At 38.7% G+C, this 18,483-nt stretch overlaps 1 protein-coding gene across 3 annotated transcripts in view; it reads left to right on the forward strand.

Moving 5' to 3' along the window:
- Window positions 1-18,483, forward strand: part of RTKN2 (rhotekin 2) — a 162,720-nt gene that overhangs the window by 105,624 nt on the left and 38,613 nt on the right. The gene's annotated exons all lie outside the window — the stretch shown is intronic.

Genomic DNA, 18,483 nt, shown 5'->3' on the forward strand with positions numbered 1-18,483 from the left:
AACAACTTTTAGGGGGCTTATCAGAGCCCAAAAGTGGAAACAACCCAAGTATCATCAGCGGGTGAGCCTGTCAACATTGTGGTATACCCATGCAATGGAATGCCACTCAAAAATCAAATGGAATAAACTTTGATACATGCACCAACATGGATGAAACCCAAAATAATTATGCTGAATGTAAAAGCTCCAGCAGCAAGAAATTACATAGTATCTGACTGTATTTATGTAAAATTTTAGAAAATGCAAACTAATCTATCATGACAGGAAGCAGATTAATGGTTGCTCGGGAGAAGGGCAAGAGGAGGAGAAGGGAGATATAAAGGGGCATGAGGAAACTTCTGGAGGTGATGTATACGTTCACAGTCTTGACTGTGGTAATGGTTTCATGGGTATATGCATATGTCAGAACTTACCAAATTATGTACTGTAAATATTGCAGCTTATTGTATGTCAATTATGCCTCAGTAAAGCTGTTGAATATTAAAGAAAGAAAAGGAAGGAAGGAAGGAAGGAAGAAAAAGAGTTAACTGATTTTAGAGTAAATATTCAAGCAAACTTCCTTGAATACAGTGGTCAATGAACTGAATTATTTGGCTACTGTGGGCCCTAACCTTTTCAGGCCTTTAAAGGCACAAGAAAAAATATTAAGAAAACAGATTGGAAATAACCAATAACTCAGAATGTGGTTGCACAGGAACAGAAAAATGTATTTGTATGAGCAGCTGCCATTTAAATGTCAGCCCCTTCACTTGGAGGAAGCAAGTCACTTTGGAGTAGATCAAGGGGACTCTTGGCTATGAAAATGTAAGAACAGAAGGCATTCAGCACCTTGAAGCTTGTGGTTGATGTCTTGAGTTCCCAGGAGCAGTCTCTGAGATGAAAGCCATGAGGAAGTGGTTGATTAGGGAACTGCTTCCAGGGAAGACAGGCAAGGAGGTGGAGGAAGCAGGACAAGGAAAGGAAGGAAACCAAGCAAGGATATGCAGCAGCTTCACCCTGATCCCACAGTGTTAGTTCCACCTCACACTTGTCCAGGCAAGGGAACTGGGTTTTCTACATTGGTAAAGGGCCACTTTTGGCAGGGGGTGCTGGATGTAAATTCCCAGATACTGCAAGTTCTGTGCAAATGCAAGCCATTTGGCTCCAGCATCAGGGTAGGTCTCTGAAGATCCACAGGTGCCTTAACTATGCTGCCTCTCTATATACCTCTTGGAATGCAGAACTAGTCTCTGGATAGCAAGTGGGCAAATCACATGGATCTAGAGCTGAGCCCTTCTGTTTTGAAGATCTGATGAACTGAGGTGGTCCTGAGTGAGCTTACTTATAGGAAAGGAAGCTCAAGTGAGAGGGACTTCACCATGAAGACAGGGGTATGTAGGTCTGTAGATGCCTCTGTTACATGCTTTGCCCTGGCTTGGCAGGTTCCCTTTGGGACACTGGCTGAGTGTATGAGAGGGACAGTTACAACCTCAGGAGCCCAAGGGTGGAGCACACAGACAGGCATGCCATCAACAGGCCTGATGGCAGTAGAAGGCAGCAACGCATTGGGCTGGGAGAGCCAGGTCTTTTCAATGGTGACGGAGTCTTAACATAGTCATTGCAGTAATAGAAACAAGGAATAAAAAGGGATCAGATTTTGTAGTGAATGGATCAGATTCTGTAGTTGCTCCCTGTGGGATATTTGAAAGCTCAACAAACTAGACTAAATGCTGAGATTTTAGGGCAGTACAGTCAGAGGGTTCCAAGATAAAAACATACTACTTCCTGCTAGTATGGACATATAATGGCCCAATATCTTAATTTAAGTTTCAAAAGCAGACCTGGTGAACTTCCGGTTTCTAGTCCAACATGTAGTGAACTTGGAAGTTGTCACTCCTGTCCTCATGACAATAAAAAGCTGAACCAACTGAAAATCAACAACTCTCCCTAGATGCATCATAAAATTGGAATCACAGGAGAAATTGCTTCCCTGAAAACTGGAGCGACAGACAAGTGGATACAGAGAACCACAGATCGCTGGGCAGAAACCCTTCCCTGCAGCCAATATTGGTAGGGATGTTTTAAACTATAATTGACAAATGGTTGCAGGCTCTGTATAGATAAGCAAGAGAGTTAAAAACTCTGAGGAGGCCCCCACAAATTTGTCAGTTTTATCTCCAGGAGTCCTATCAGTTTGTCACAGGAGTCCTATCAGCTTCCAGCAGTGGGAGGAGAAAAGTAAGCACCTTGAAACATACGCCGAGCTCTCTGTTCTCCTCAGCAAGGCCTACCCTCACGGGAAACTAATATACACGTGTCTAATCTACTGAGGTTTTACCCAAAGCCTCACCACCCTGGGGAAAGGGAAATACCCAACTCATGTTCACTAAACAACTAAAATCTAATTATGAGACTAGAAAACTGCCCTCATATACACCATACCACCATATCAGTCCAGCTCCTGTATGATGATAGATTATAGCTAAAAGAACTGCAGACCTCAGACCCTATTTAAGAAGTCTAGGAAAATCCAAAACAGCAGGGACGACAAAAATAAGGACACTGGTAGAAATTTTAGTCTCTGATTACCACAGTGTCAGCAAACAGTAGGTCAGATAAACATGAAACTTCCCTCTACCCAGTACATTGTGTCTGCTTTCAGTTAAAAAAAAAAAAATTAGACGACAAACTAAAGGAAGAAAAAACAACCTGACAGTCTAAAGAGATAAGGAACACATCAGATCCACACACAGGCATGGCAGAGATTTTGAAATTAAAAAAACTATGAGTAATATGCTAAGGCCTTAAGTGGAAAAGTGGACAACACGCAAGAACAGATGGGTTATATAAGCAGAGATACTGAAGCTCCAAGAATCAAAAGGAAACACTGGTAATCAAAAGCTCTATAAAATAAATGAACGCTTTTGTTGGGCTCATTAGCAGAGTAGACATGGCCAAGAAAAAAAATCAATGAGCTTGTCAATAAAACTTCAAAAAATGAAATGCACGGAGAAAAAAGAATAAAAAAGATGGAACAGAATCTAAGAACTATGGAACTTTTATAAAAGATAAAACATACATTTAATGGGGACAACTAGAAGGAGAAAAAAGAGAGAAAAGGACAGAAGAAATATTTGAAGTAGTTATGACTGTGAAGTTTCCAAATTGATGATGGACACCAAGCCACAGATCCAGGAAGCTCAGAGAGCAGCAAGCGTGATAAATTCCAAGAAAGCTATACCTAAGCATAATATTGTGTGCAAACTGTAGAAAATCAAAGACAAAGAGAAAAATCTTGAAAGACGTGAGGAGGAAAAACAACTTGCCAACAGAGGAGTAAGGATAAAAACTACATCAGACTTTTCATCAGAAACCATACAAGCAAGAAGAGTGGAGTGAAATATTTTAAATGTTGAGGAGAAAAAGTCTACCAACCTAGAATTCTGTATCCATTGGAATTATCCTCAAAAGTGAAGGAGAAATACAGACTTTCTCAGACAAACAAAAATTAAGGGAATTTGTCGCCATTAGACCTGCCTTGAAAGAAATGTTAAAAGTTCTTCAGAGAGAAGGAAAGTGGCATAGGTCAGAAATTCAGATTTACTTAAAAAAAAAAAGTTTCAGAGAAGGAATAAATGAAGGTAAGATAAAATCTTTAATTTTCCTTGTTCTTAATTGATTTAATAGATAACAGTTTGTTCAAAATAATAATAGCAACAGTGTATTTTGTATCTATGGATAAATGAAATGAATAACGGCAATCTTAAAAGAACAGGAGGAAGGAACTGGAAAAATGCTATTTCAAGTTACTTACACTACCCGTGAAACAGTATAATCGATTTAGATGTCACTGGTCTAAATATACCAATTAAAAGACAGAGATTTCAGAGAAGATTTAACAGAAAAATAACATCCAAGTATATGTTGTCAGCAAGAAACCCACAGACACAGATAAATTAAAAATAAAGGAGTAGAGAAAAATAGAGCATGCTAACACTAATCAAAAGAAATCTGGAGTAACCACGTTGATTTCAGACCAAGCCAACTTCGTAACAAGGAAAATTATCAATGCTAAAGAGGCACTGCGTAATGACAAAGGGCTCAGTTCTCTAAAAAGATGTTAAGTCCATGACGTGCGTGTGCCTGCAATGCAATCCTGATGTTAGCTACCCGGAGTTAGTGCAGACTTTCACAAATCAAGGGCTCAGTTCTCCACACAACTCCCCTAACTTCAGACACCAGCTACAATCTCCGTGGTTTCCAGGCCACCCACACTTCTTATCAACTGGCTACAGATTCAGGGGTTCCCCACTCTCCCCTATGTTTGGTAATTTGCTAGAAATGATACACATCACTCAGGAAAGTGCTTTACTTTTTATTAAAGTTTTATTGTGAAGGATACAAATCAGGACCAGCCAAATGCTTCGAGATACATATAGTAAGGTCTGGGAGGGTCCCCAACATGAAGCTTTCTTAGCCTCAGGACACATCACCCAGCAAACTGATGCATGATTGCCAACCAGAGAAGTTCACCCAAGCCTTGGTGTCCAGAGTTTTTATCGGGGTTTCATTATGTAGGCATGAATGGTTGAATGATTAGTCACAGGGCTGAACTCAGTCTGTGGCTCCCCTCACTTCCTGGAATATTATATAAAGTTACAGTAATTAAGATAATGTGTTGGTGGCACAAGGATAGACAAATAAATTGATGAAACAGAATAGTGAGGCCATAAATAGACCTACCCATTTAAAGTATTTGATTTATGGAAAAGGCCCTTCTTTAATTCAGAGGAGAACAGTTAGCTTTTTCAATAAATGATACTGGAATACATTTCTGTATTTTTGAAAAAGAACCTTAATCATTATTCTTACCATGTACAAAAATTAATGCAAAATGGATGTAGACTTAGAGCTGAAATTTTCTAGAAGAAAAAATATGTGCGTCCATGTTAACAGGATACAAAGGCACTAATAATAAGTTAATAGATTGGAATTAATTTAAACTAAGAACTTCTGTTCATCAAAAGACTTCATTAAGAAAGCAAATAGGCAAGGATTTGAATCCAGAATATATAAAGATCTCCTACACATAAATTTTTTAAAAGACAGAAAATTTACAATTAAAAACTAGCGAAAGACTTCAAGCAATTCACAAAGGAATATACTCAAATGACTAATAAGCATATGAAAGAGTACTAAACAATATTACTCATCTGGGAAATGAAAATGAAAACCACAGTAAGATAGCAGTCTATATTCATTAGAATGACTAAAATTATAAAAACTGGAAATACCAAGTGTTGTTAAGGATGTGGAGCAACTGGAACTTTTATATATTGCTTATAGGAATGTAAATTAATTTAAATACTTTGTAAAACAGTCAAGTAGTAACCTCCAGAGATGCATATCCACCTACTCTGTGACCAAGAAATTCCACTTCTAGGTGGAATTCAGTTCCAAAAGAACTAAGTAAATATGCCCACTAATAGTCACATACAAGAATGTTTGTAGCACCTTTATCCATCATAGCCCAAAAATGGAAAACACCAAATGTCCATCAGCAGGAGAATGAATAAATCTATCATGGTATATTTACTCAAAGGAATATTTCAGCAAGAAAAGCACAAACAATGGATACATGCAACAGCAGGGATAAATATCAAACAATTATGTGAATGAAAGAAGTGAGACACAAAATATTACATACGCTTTGATTTCTTACGTGAAATTCAAAACCAGGCAAAATTATTCAATGACAGTAAAGGTCAGAATAGTACTTACCTCTGGGTGGGGGAAAGGTGACTGGGGTGGGACTTCAAGGGAAATGACATGTGACAAAAAATTCTATACCTATATCAGTGTTGTATTTCAAGTACATAGATACATGAAAAAAATTATCAATCTGTACAGGCAAGATTTGTTTCACTGTACTGTATGTAAGTTATACCTCAGTATTTACAAAGAAGGAAAAAATTAGACCTGAATGTATTTGTAACTCAAGGTAGTGAAGCTGTTTATTCCAGTTATAAAGTCAAATGTCAAAGAATGAAATATTAAATAAACTATGATACATTCTTGCTATAGAACATTATATTTTTTTAATTGAAGTACAATCAATTTATAATGTGTCAATTTCTGGTGTACAGCACAATGTTTCAGTCATACACATATATACATATATTCATTTGCATATTCTTTTTCATTATAGGTTACTTAAGATATTGAGTATAGTTCTCTGTGCTATACAGAAGAAACTTGTTATTTATCTACTTTATATATAGTAGTTAGTATCTGCAAATCTTGATCTCCCAATATATCCCTTCCCACCCGTTTCTCCCCTAGTAACCATAAGTTTGTTTTCTATGTCTGTGAGTCTTTCTGTTGTGTAAATAAGTTCATTTGTGTCCTTTATTTAGATTCCATATATGAGTGATATCATATGGTATTTTTCTTTCTCTTTCTGGCTTACTTCACTTAAAATGACGATCTCCAGGTCCATCCATGTTGCTGCAAGTGGTGTTAATTTCATTCTTTTTTATGGCTGAGTAGTATTCCATTGTGTAAATATCCCACAGCTTCTTTATCCAGTCATCCGTCAATGGACATTTAGGTTGTTTCCATGCCTTGGCTGTTGTAAATAGTGCTGCTATGAACATTGGGGTGCCTATATCTTTTTGACTTAGAGTTCCCTCTGTGAGACATATGTTTTTACCCCCTCCCTCCCACATTTTGTATATGAGGAAATGCGTCCAGAAAGTGGGATAGCTTGCCCCAGGTGCTGAAACTAAAACTCTAATCCAGGTTTTAATTTCATAACCCATGATCTATAACCATCTATCGAGAGTTGCTGATTAACAGATCTACCATTAGCTGTCAGGGCCCTACCTGTGTCTCCCTGGGCTCCTCCATTTCAGTGCATGTCTGCCCTATCCAGCTACCGGCATCTGCCACTCTTTGCTTAAAGATTTTCTCTTGCTACTGGAGGAGCTAAACCCTCAACCCGTGATGGGAGTTGCAGTATAAATTTCTCAAGTCCTTGTCCCTGGGGGTGAGAGTAACTCTGAAACACATTTTTACCCCAGCTTGCAGGCTGCCCCAGTAGCATCAAGCTCCAGCTACCCTGAGTGGTGACTTGTTTGATAATGCGTACTTCATTGGCTGCCTTCCCTTCCCTGACTCACTTTCCTGCTCCCCTGCTGGTATTTCCTTCACCTCCCAAATAGCCTATTTGCACATAAATCTTTGTTTTAGGATCTGTTTCTGGGGAAACTCAAATTAAGACAATTGAGTTTCTTGGAAACAATATTTTTAAAGTTTCCTGGCCCTCATTACCATTGCTGGTTTAGTCATTGGGTATGATCTTAATACTGGTCTTCCTGATCAGCTGGTTGAAATGAGAACAAAATCCCTTTCCTTGACCAAAAAAAAAAATACATTTTAAAAAATAGACAAACTTTTTGCTTTTTTAGTTTTTATTAATGTCGAATAGGAATTATTTTTACAACTGACCTTTTTCATTGAGATATGATTCAGATAGCTATAAAATTCACCAGTTCAAAATGTGTGATTCAGTGACCTTTAGTATATTCAGAGAGTTGTGTAACCATCACCACCATGAAATCCCAGAGCATTTTCACACAATAAAGAAAAACCATAGCTGTTAGCAGTCACTCCCCATTTCCCCTGACCCTTTAGCCCTACTTTTTGTCTCAATGGATTTTCTTAGCCTAGACATTTCATATAAATGAAATCATCCAATATGTGGCCTTTTGTCAGGCTTTTTTCCTTAGCGTACTGTTTTCAAGGTTCTTGAATATTGTAGCACATGTCAGTTCTTCACTCTTTCCGTGGCTAAGTAATAGTCCATTGCATGCATATCCTGCGTATTTATCCATTTGTCAGCTGATGCACATTTGGGTTGTTTCCATTTATTGGCTATTGTGAAATGCTGCTATGAACATTCATATACAAGTTTTTGTTTCAGAATCTGTTTTCAGGAATGGAATTGCTGGGTAACTCTACATTTAACCTTTTTAGGAATTGACACACTGCTTTCCAAACTGGCTGTGACATTAGATATTGTCACCAGAGGTGTATGAGGATTCCAGTTTCTCCACATCCTTGCTAATACTTATTTTCCTGTTTAAAAAAATATAATTATCCTAGTGGTGTAAAAGTGGTATCTCATTGTGGTTTCAATTTACATTTCCCTAGAAACTAATGATAGTAAGCATATTTTCCCAGGTGCTTATGGTCTGTTTGTTTATCTTCTTTGAAGAAATGTCTACTCATATTCCTTGCCATTTTTAAATTGGGTTATTTGCCCCTTTATTGTTGAGTTGTAAGACTTCTTTATATATTCTGGATACTAGACCTTTATCAAATATTTTAGTTTGCACATATTTTCTCCCATTATTTGCATTGTCCTTTCACTTTTTTTGATAGTGTTATGAGTTTTATAGTTCTTACATTTAGAACTGTGATCCATTCTGAGGGGATTTTTTGTGTGTATAGTATGAGGTAGGGGTCCAAGTTCGGTTTTTTGCGTGTGAATATTCAGTTGTCTTAGTACTATTTGTTGGAAAGACTACTTTCCCCCTGTTGAATAGTTTTGGTACCCTTTCAAAAAGTCAAGTGATTGTATAGATGTATGAGTTTATTTCTAGACTTTCAGTTTTATCCCCTTGATCTGTGTGTCCGTCTTTATGCCAATACCACACCCTCTGATGACTGTAAGTTTGTAGGAAGTTTTGAAATCAAGAACTGTGAGTCCTCCAACTCTGTTCTTTTTCAAGAATGTTTTGGCTGAGTCCCTTGAATTTCCATATGAATTTTAGGATAATTTGTTCACTTCTACATTTCTACAGTTCTGTAATTATCTAAGAAGAGAATTCGAATTTTGACAGAGATGCATTTTATCTATGAATCAATTCTGGGAACGTTGCCATCTTAACAATATTAAGTCTTCCAGCACATGAATGCAAGGTGTCTCTCCACATATTTAGATCTTCTTTAATTTCTTTCAGTAATGTTTTATAGTTCTCAGGGTACAAGTCTTGCACTTCTTTTGATTAAATTTATTCTTAAGTATTTTTATTTTCGGATGCTATCATAAATAGAATTGTTTTCTTAATTCCATTTTAGGGTTTTCCATTGCTGATGCATAGAAATTCAACAGACTTTTTAATATTGATCTTGTATCCTGCAATCTTGCTGAACTTGTTTATTAGCCCTCATAGTTTTTTGTGTGGATTCTTTAAAGCCTTCACTATGTAGTAGCATGTCATATGCAAATAGAGGTAATTTTATTTCTTCTTTTCCAACTGGATGCTTCTTATTTCTTTTTCTTGCCTAACTGCACTTGCTAGAACTTCCAGTACAATGCTGAATAGAAGTAGTGAAAGCAGACATCCTTGTGTTTTTCTTGATCTTAAGAGGAAAACTCTGTCTTTTACCACTAAGTATGATACTAGCTGTAGGTTTTTTGTAGATATCCTTTATCATGTTGAGCAAGTTCCCTTCTGCTTCTAACAACTGACCTTTTTTGGGGGGGGGGAAAGTCCCTACTTTTCTAAATAGAGAAAAAAATGACTATCAAGGTAAAAGCACTGGATAGAGGACATGTTTCTTACGATTTTCAAGTCCAAGGAAACATGGTTATGGTTTCTCTGCTCTTCTAGGAGACCTCATTTGGAAATGAGTTGGTTTTATGGCAATTTCTAAACTAACATGGAAATTATAGCTGTTTCACTTGCTTGGGCTTCCGTTTTTCACTCAGTGAATAAAAAATAACTAGTTCATTTAGAGTGAGAAAGATTACCAAAGCAGTATCACAGGGATGTACTTAAGTTTCAGATCAATGGAAATATTGATACTTAGTAAGCAGTCTATAAATATTTGTGAATGAATGAAGAAACTTCAGATGGTATTTAGGATTTTTAGAATGTTGGATTAGAAATCCTTGAAGACTTCTCATTTTAATACCCTCACATTATTGAAGATACTGAAGTCAGAGTGTCTCCGAGGCTTTCCTGCCTGAGTCGGAACCAGGGCCAGCTGCAGCTGGAGTTCTCTAATTCCTCCTGCAGGAATCTCCAGCATATACCATCCTGTCTGACAAAGCCTGAGTCCACCAGTCATCTAGGAGCCAACCTTCTAATTAAGTAGCTCCACTGCCAAGATCCATTATTAGAGTATTATTCCTTTAAATTAGGGACCCCTGAAAGACTGCAGGAGCATATCAGGCCAGGACATGGAGGGAATCCAAGCAAGAATCTTGTCGAATGGTGAGAAGATAGTCTTGTTATGGGCACAGATGAGGACAGAGCTGAGCTTGAGTCCCAGTTCTGTCACATGCTTGTTGTGTGACTTTGGGTTAGAGACTTAACTTCTGTTATGAAGTTCACATTCTTCATTTGTGAAATGGAGATGATACTAATACCTACTTCACAGAATTATTAAGATGATGAATAGGATCCTGTATTTAAAGCACTTAGCAGAGTAGCTGAAGGGAGACCTTGAATTACCTTTTTTAGATCTACTCCCCTGTTCCAGACCTTCAGGTTCATGGGTCAGGAAGTGGGACCCAGGAGTGTTCTAGGAGCCCACCCATGCCCAGGTTCACATGGCCACTTTGCCCTGAGGGGCTTCTGCAGTAGGCATCAGAGCCAGAGGCAGAAGTGAACCAAAAAAAAAAAAAAAATGGAGGAGAGAGTCTTTCGAAACAGTTGGGAGGGATGCAGAGAAGGGGAAAGGTGATGTGGCCTTCAGAACTAGATTGGCCAATAGCCCTTCTGAAGATGGAAGTTCCAAAAGGGGTCTTCTGCCTTCTGAGTTCTAAACCAAGAAAAATATTAGCAAAGAAGTCCCACACCAACACACAGCAGGCTCTCTGGGTTTCTGTTTTTCTTCCTTAATTCCTACATTACATAATTTTATACCAACTACAGGGGAAAATCAAGTTAATGTTGATTTTGACTTATATCTTCATTCATTCACTAGCACTTTCCTGGTACTGGAGACTTGCCTCAGGAGCTGGCTCATGACTAAGACTGGCTTTGGATTCTCATGAGGCCACCATTTACTTACTGAACACGACAGCCAGTACTCATCTCTCCTTCTCCAGTAGGCCACAGCTCTTGATCCCAAACCCTGCCTTGGATTTGAATGTGATGCTAGCTGCCTGCAAGCCCTGAGGGAGGTCCTCCATACCTAGTGGTGGCAGATCATGTTTTCTCAGGCTAACACCCATTTACTAGTATTACAGTTACGGAGGTGCACTGAGAAGGATTCTGAATCTGTATTGTGTCTCAGTGGGAAAAATTTGTGATTAATTTGCCTTGTCAACTTGAGGAACGGTAGGAAGAAATTACATGTATAGGTCATGATTGGCCAGCCTCGGACTACAAGAAAAATGCTCACAGAGTCAGTAAATTTACATGCCTTTGTCCTATTTAGAAGAGGAGGGTCACAAAGTTTAAAAGATTATGGTTCCAAGGCAACAGGTGATATGCTCAGAGTGGACCCCATCAATTCCTGGGAGAAGGACTTTGGAGAGCTTTCCCACAGCAAGGAGGGAGGTCCCAGGTCCTTGTTCTCTCTGAGCTGGAAGAAAATTCCTTTCCTCTTTACTTCATTTCTAAAAATACAAGTCGTTTCTCTGTAATTTCTTGAATTTTAAAAAGTCTATCACCTTCCCTTTGTTTTTTTATTGTGATAAATTATACATAACATAATTTACCATTTTAACCATATTTCACTGTACAGTTCAGTGGCATTAAGTATATTCATGGTGTTATGAACCACTACCACCATCCATCTCCAGAACTTTTTTGTCCCACCAAACTGAAACTCCATACCCATTGAATAGTAACTCCCTGTTCCTTTCTCCAGTCAGCCACTGGCTACCTCTGTTCTACTTCCTGTTTCTGTGAATTTGACTACTCTAGGTACCTCACACAGTGTTTGTCCTTTTGTGACTGGCTTATTTCATTTAGCATAGTATCTTTAAGGTTCATCCACATTGTGGCATGTGTCAGAATGTCCTTCCTTTTAAGGCTGAGTAATATTCCACTGTACATATATACCACATTTTATTTTTCCATTCATTTGTCAGTAGGCATCTGGATTGCTCCCACTTTTTAGCTGTTATGAATAATGTGCTATGAACATGGATGTGTAAATATCTATTCTAGCTCTTGCTTTCAGCTCTTTTGGGTTTATACCCAGAAGCGAAATTGGTGGATCGTTTGGTAATTCTATTTTAATTTTTTGAGGAGCTACCATACTGTTTTTTCCAATGGCTGTACCATTTTGTATTCCTACCAGTAGTGCACAAGGGTTCCAACTTCTCACCAGTACTTGTTATTTTCTATTTTTTTAAGTGATAGCCATCCTATTGGGTCTTTTTGGGTTTTAAAGATCATGCCAGCTGTTCCCAAAGGGTTGTGGCAAATCCAGTGCAATAGAATCTCTTTGTAGAGGATTTTCCTTCTCCTTAATTTTCCAAGTATCATCTTACCATTCTTTAGGTAAAACACTAGATGGGATATACCACATTTTAAAAACATATGCTTAAATTATTTTTTCCCAATAGTACTGTTTGATCAATTCTATCAGCTTTTAAGAACAGGCACAAAGAATGACCTTGAAATAATTTCATGTGTCCCCCAAGACCCTTTGAAGCCCTGGAAGAAATGGTGCTTTGGGGGAGGTTTTCTGAAGGCAGGGCCAGGGGTGGTGGTTCATAGGTAATGGGCATTGACCTCCCTTTCCACCAGAGCAAGGAGCTCTGGTTTGACCATGATCCAAGTGTTTATGGTCAGCTTCTTGTTCAAAGTACTGGCATTTGGACAAAGATGTATCCAACATGGTGTCTGCCCTGATGGAGGGCTGCCAGTTGGATTGGATCGAAAGTAGTAGGTAAACAGTGAGGTCCCAGTTGCTGGAGAGAAAGTAAATGCTTTGGGGCTCTGAAGGCTCTCCTTGGGGCTGTGGTCATCTCGGAAGGCTATGTGCAGATGACTGGACGCATCTGGACTGGCTAGGTCTGAGGGGTGTGGCACTAGTGGGAGTGAGGAACATTCCTGGGAGGGAGAAGAGTCTGAGGAAAGGGAGGAGGAAGTAAATCTGACCAGTAAATCTGTAAGATAATCTGACCAGGAAGTATGAGCACTGGGGATGACAAAGACTTTCCTTAACTAAACTTGAGTGAGGCTCCTCTGAGGCCTCTTTCTAGTCAGGCTTCACTCCTAGGCTCTGTCCTCGGCCCGCTCAGTCCAGTTTGAGCCCACATCCTGCTGGTTGAATGAATATCCCCCACCCTTGATATCTGATCGCATTTCTCAACTCTCATCCTGGCCATCTTTCTGCGAAAACCCTGTCAAAATTGGTTTAGCCATAATTCCCCTCACTCTTTTGTTTCTTCTTAGTAATTTCCCATCCAGTGACCCCTACTCTGCTCCTTGACTATAAATTTCCACTCTTCCTTGTTGTATTCAGGGAATGGAAGAATGCAGAAATCTCTGTGGGTTCAATAGATTAGAAGGTTGAAAAACCAGGGCCCATCATCTAAATAGGTTCATTAGCCCCATTTTACACTTACGGAGACAGAGACCCAGAAAAGTTAAGTAGTAATTTATCCTGGTAAACCACAATACTAGAATTTGAAGCCAAATCCTTCAATTCTAAGCACTTTCCACTATAGCCACTTTCTTTTAAGACAAGGTGTATCAGATAATAATGGACTTGGTTGCAAATTAGTAGAAATCCGGTAAGTAGCAACTTAAACAAATGGGAAGCTTCTATTTCTCACATAACAAAAAATCTGGATGTGGGTAAGCAGGCTGGTGTGGTGGCCCAGCGTCTGCGGGGACTCGGGCTCTTTATTTCTCGCGCTCTGCCCTCTGAAACAGTTGGGCTTCACCTGGTGCGAATTCCCACTTGTTGCAAGGTGGCTACTTCCCCTTCAGCCTCAGGGCCACAGCCCCAGATGAAGAAAAACAGGAAGAGGCAAAGGCCAAAGGAAAACAGTGACTGGGTCTGTCTTTTTTACCATTTTTTTCCCACTCAAAGATTTCTGTTCATACGTCTTTGCCTGAAACGGCCTCGCAGGGCTGTCCCTCACTGAACAGATGCAGAGGAGGCAAGCTGGTTGGGTCCATCCAGTGAACAAGGTCTGCTCCTTCTCAAGCTCTGGGCTGAACTTCTTTCTTTAGACCCCTACTTTCACGTGGCTGCCTAATTGTCTTCTGAGTCCCCTCAGTAGTTCTCTAGGTGTCAGGGCTGGGTTTTACCATCTCCTGCACCCACATCATGTGACACACAGAGCTGGCCTTAGGGAGTGGCTTCAGTACAGCTTGACTGGGCAGAGTCACCTTCCAGGAAGGGCGTGAATAAGGGGGAGCCTCAAAAATAGGTGACGCAGTGGAGAAGACCCAGCCAGGGTCACAGCACATGTCCCTGGGGTGTCCGGCTGGAGCCCTGCATGTTTAGGCCACTGGGACTTGCAGAGCCCACAGGTAGGCTGTTAGTCTGCCCGACTACACAGAGGGGAAGAGGAGGCGTGAGCTGAGCCTGTATCTGTTCTCGTTATCTCACTCAGGTTTATCAGTGAGGAGGAAATGCTTGCATAGATCGTAACGACATTCTTTTCTAAGCCTGATTTCCTTTGATTCATTTTAACCCTTTTGATGCTGAAGCCAAGCTCCCTGATGGTGGTGTATGGGAAGACCATCATTAGGCAAGGCAAGTGGGAAAATCTGCGAGGTGTTGGACAGTCCCCTCCAGAAACACCTCTTCCTGGGGCTCTAACAGTATCACACAGGTCACCGTTGAGGTTTATTCCTTTGGGTCAACACCTTCCCTGTTGTCTTTTTCTTTATTCCCCCACCAAACTGTTTTTTTAAACTGCAGACATTTAAAGAAGGAGTCCATTATCCCACTCCCCAGGCAATCCATGTTTGTATTTTAATAAATGAACGTAGTTAATCTATGTATGTAAAATTTTCCAACAGTAAACTTTAAAACTCAGGCCCGTGCCTCTGCACAAAGGTAGCCACAGATAAAATATTTTTGATTCCTTTCAGAAAATGTGTTTATGCTTATACCAGTGCACATCTCTCTCTCTTTATTTCCCTCTTTCTCTCCCTCTTTCTCTCTCTCATTTAACGATCTGTCTACCTATCTACCTGTCATCATCACGTGTCTATTACCTTTCCATCTATTCCTGTAAAACTGACATAAAAAGGATGATGATGTACACACAGTACTGCACCTCTTTTTCCCCTGTCTCTGCTACACACAAAAAACTACTTCACTGTTTTTCACAGCTGCATAAGAACCATCATATAGGAGCCCCATACTTTATTTAAATCCTAATTGGTCGGATTCTTTCCCCTTTTTTGTAATCACACAATGCCACAGTGAACACACTTGTACATATTTCTTGACCAACGTCTTTATGTACATTTATGTAGGTAAGTTCCTAGCAAGGTAGTTGTTAAGTTATATGATGTGTATCTGTCTTAGTCCATTCAGGCTGCTGTAACAGAATACCATAGACTGGGTGGCTTAGAAATTTATTTCTCACAGTTCTCTAGTCTGGGAAGTCCAAGATCAAGGTGTCAGCAGACTCAGTTGTCTGGTGAGGACCCTTCCCAGTTTATAGATGGTCTCCATTTTGCTGTTTTCTCACATGGTGGTGGGCGGGGCAAAGGGACCCTCTGGGGTCTCTTTTCATAAGAGCACTAATCCCATTCATGAGGGCTCCACCCTCATGACCTAATCACATCTCTCTTAATACCTCCTAATCACCTCCTAATTCTATCATTGGGGGTTAGGATTTAACAAGTGAAGGGAAGGTGCAAACATTCAGTCTGTAGCATTACCTTTAAAATGAGATGGATTTTGCCAAGTTTTTTTCCCAGAAGTGAGCCAGTTCACCAGCCCTTGTCTCAGCTCTAACACTGTCTCTCCATAAGCTTCTCAGAATAGGACCTCATCACTGTAGTTTCCCATAATCTGAGCTCTCTTGTTTCTGTTTAATTTGCATGTCTTTACTTATGAGTAATGTTGAGCATATTTTCATATTTTTTGGCTACTTTGTATTTCACTTTTTGGTAATTGACCACTGATCTGCATTGTTCATCATTTCTCCATTTTATTTGCATGAGCTTTTTAAGAATGAAAGAAATTAACCTCTTTCCTGTCACATGAATTAAATATTTTCCCAACTTGTTGTTTGTCTTTTCTCTTGATTTATGATACATTTTTATTTTAAATAATCTTAATTTTTGTATAGTCAAATTTATCAGTCTTTTCCTTTATGACTTCTAGGTTTTGGGTCCTTCTTAAAAAAAAGCCTTCCCAATTCCTGGTGTATAAGCTCAGCCATTTATTCTGTATTCTTCAGAATTTTACAGTTTCTTTTTTACTTTTAAATCTTGGATCCTGAAATTGATGTTAATACAGTAAGTGAAGGAGAGATCTAGATTTGGTTTTTTTCTCCAACCAGCTCCAGCACCCTTTCCTTGCTTTTTGGAAGTGTGACTGTTTTATGTATTAAGTTCCTTTATGAATTTGGCTTCATTTATGGATTCTTTATAAAAATTTTAACTCAGTTTATTTAAATATATATATATATGTAAAACACACACACACACACACACATAGAGTTCACCTGTTTCTCCAGCAACCCCCCACCCCCTACTTTTTGTAGCCACCAATCTGAACTCCATATCTATGAGCTTGTTTTTTTGTTTGCTTGCATGTTCGTTTTTTAGATTCCACATGTAAGAGAGATTATATGGTATTTGGCTTTCTTTGTCTGACTCATTTCACTTATCATAATGCCCTCAAGATTCATCCATGTTGTTTGCAATGAACATGTGGGTGCACATAACTTTTCCAATTAGTGTTTTCATTTTCTTCAGATAAATATCCAGAAGTGGAATTACCAGACTGTGTGGTAGTTCTGTTTTTTTTTTTTTTTTTTGAGGAACCTCCATACTCTTTTCCATAGTGGCTGCACCTACTTACATTCCCATCAACAGTGAACAAAGTCTGCATCCTCATCAGCACTTGTTACGTCTTGTTTTTTGATAATAGCCATTCTGACAGGTGTGAGGTGATATCTCATTGTGGTTTTGATTTGCATTTCCCATAATTAATGATGTTGAGCACCTTTTCATGTACCTATGGCCATCTGTATGTCTTTGGGAAAATGTCTGTTCCTATCTTCTGGCCATTTTTTAATTGGATTGTTTGTTTTTGCTATTAAGTTGTATGAAGTCTTTATATATTTTGGATATTAGCCCCTTATCAGATATATGATTTGCAAATATTTTCTCCCATTTAGTAGGTTTCCTTTTCATTTTGTTGATGGTTTCCTTTGCTCTGCAGCAGTAGCTTGATATAGTCCCACTTGTTTAATTTTGCTTTTGGTGTCAGATTAAAAAAATTATCCTCAAGACCTATATCAAGGAGATAACTGCTCATGTCTTTTTCTAGGAGTTTTATGGTTTCAGGTCTTACATTCAATTCTTTAATCCATTCAAGTTAATTCTTGTGTATGGTGTAAGATAGTAGTCCAATTTCATACTTATGTGTGTGCCTGTCCAATTTCCCCAACACTATTTATTAAAGAGACTGTCCTTTCCCCATGGTACATCCTTGGCTCCTTGTAGTAAATTAATTGACCATCTATGTGTGGGTTTATTTCTGGAATCTCTATTTTGTTCCTTTGATTTTTGTGTCTGTTTTTATGCATGTGCCATACTGTTTTCATCACTATAGCTTTGTAAAGTAGTTTGAAATCAGAGAGCATGATTCCTCCAGCTTTTTCTTTCTCAAGTTTCTTTGGCAACTTGGAGTCTTTTGTGGTTCCATACAGCTTTTAGGATTGTCTATTCTATTTCTGTGAAAAAATATCATTGAAGTTTTAATAGGGATTGCCTTGAATCTGTAGATCACTTTGAGTAGTATGGACATTTTAACAATATTAATTCTTCCAATCCATGAGCACTGACTATCTTTCCATTTATTTGTGTCTTCTTCAATTTCTTTCACTACTAGCTTGCAGTTTTCGATATATAGGGTCTTTCATCATCTTGATAAAATTTATTCCTAGGAATTTTACTCTTTTTCATGTAATTATAAATGAAATTGTTTTCTTAATTCCTCTTTCTGATACTTTATTATTATTGTAAAGAAATGCAACAAATTTTTGTGTATTGATTTTGTATCCTCCAACTTTACTGAATTTGTTCATTAGTTCTAACAGGTTTTGGTTGGAGTTCATCTGGTTTTCTATATGCAATATCATGCCATCTGCAAATAGTGATAGTTTTACTTCTACCTTTTTGATTTGGATGCTATTTATTTATTTAGCCTAATTGCTCTAGCTAGGACTTAAAACACTATGTTAAATGAAAGTGGCATGAGTGGATGTCCTTGTCTTGTTTTTGATCTTAGAGGAAAAGCTTTCAGCTTTTCATCATTGAGTAT

Source organism: Vicugna pacos, chromosome 11 (assembly GCF_048564905.1).
Source record: "Vicugna pacos chromosome 11, VicPac4, whole genome shotgun sequence".
Taxonomy (NCBI): domain Eukaryota; kingdom Metazoa; phylum Chordata; class Mammalia; order Artiodactyla; family Camelidae; genus Vicugna; species Vicugna pacos.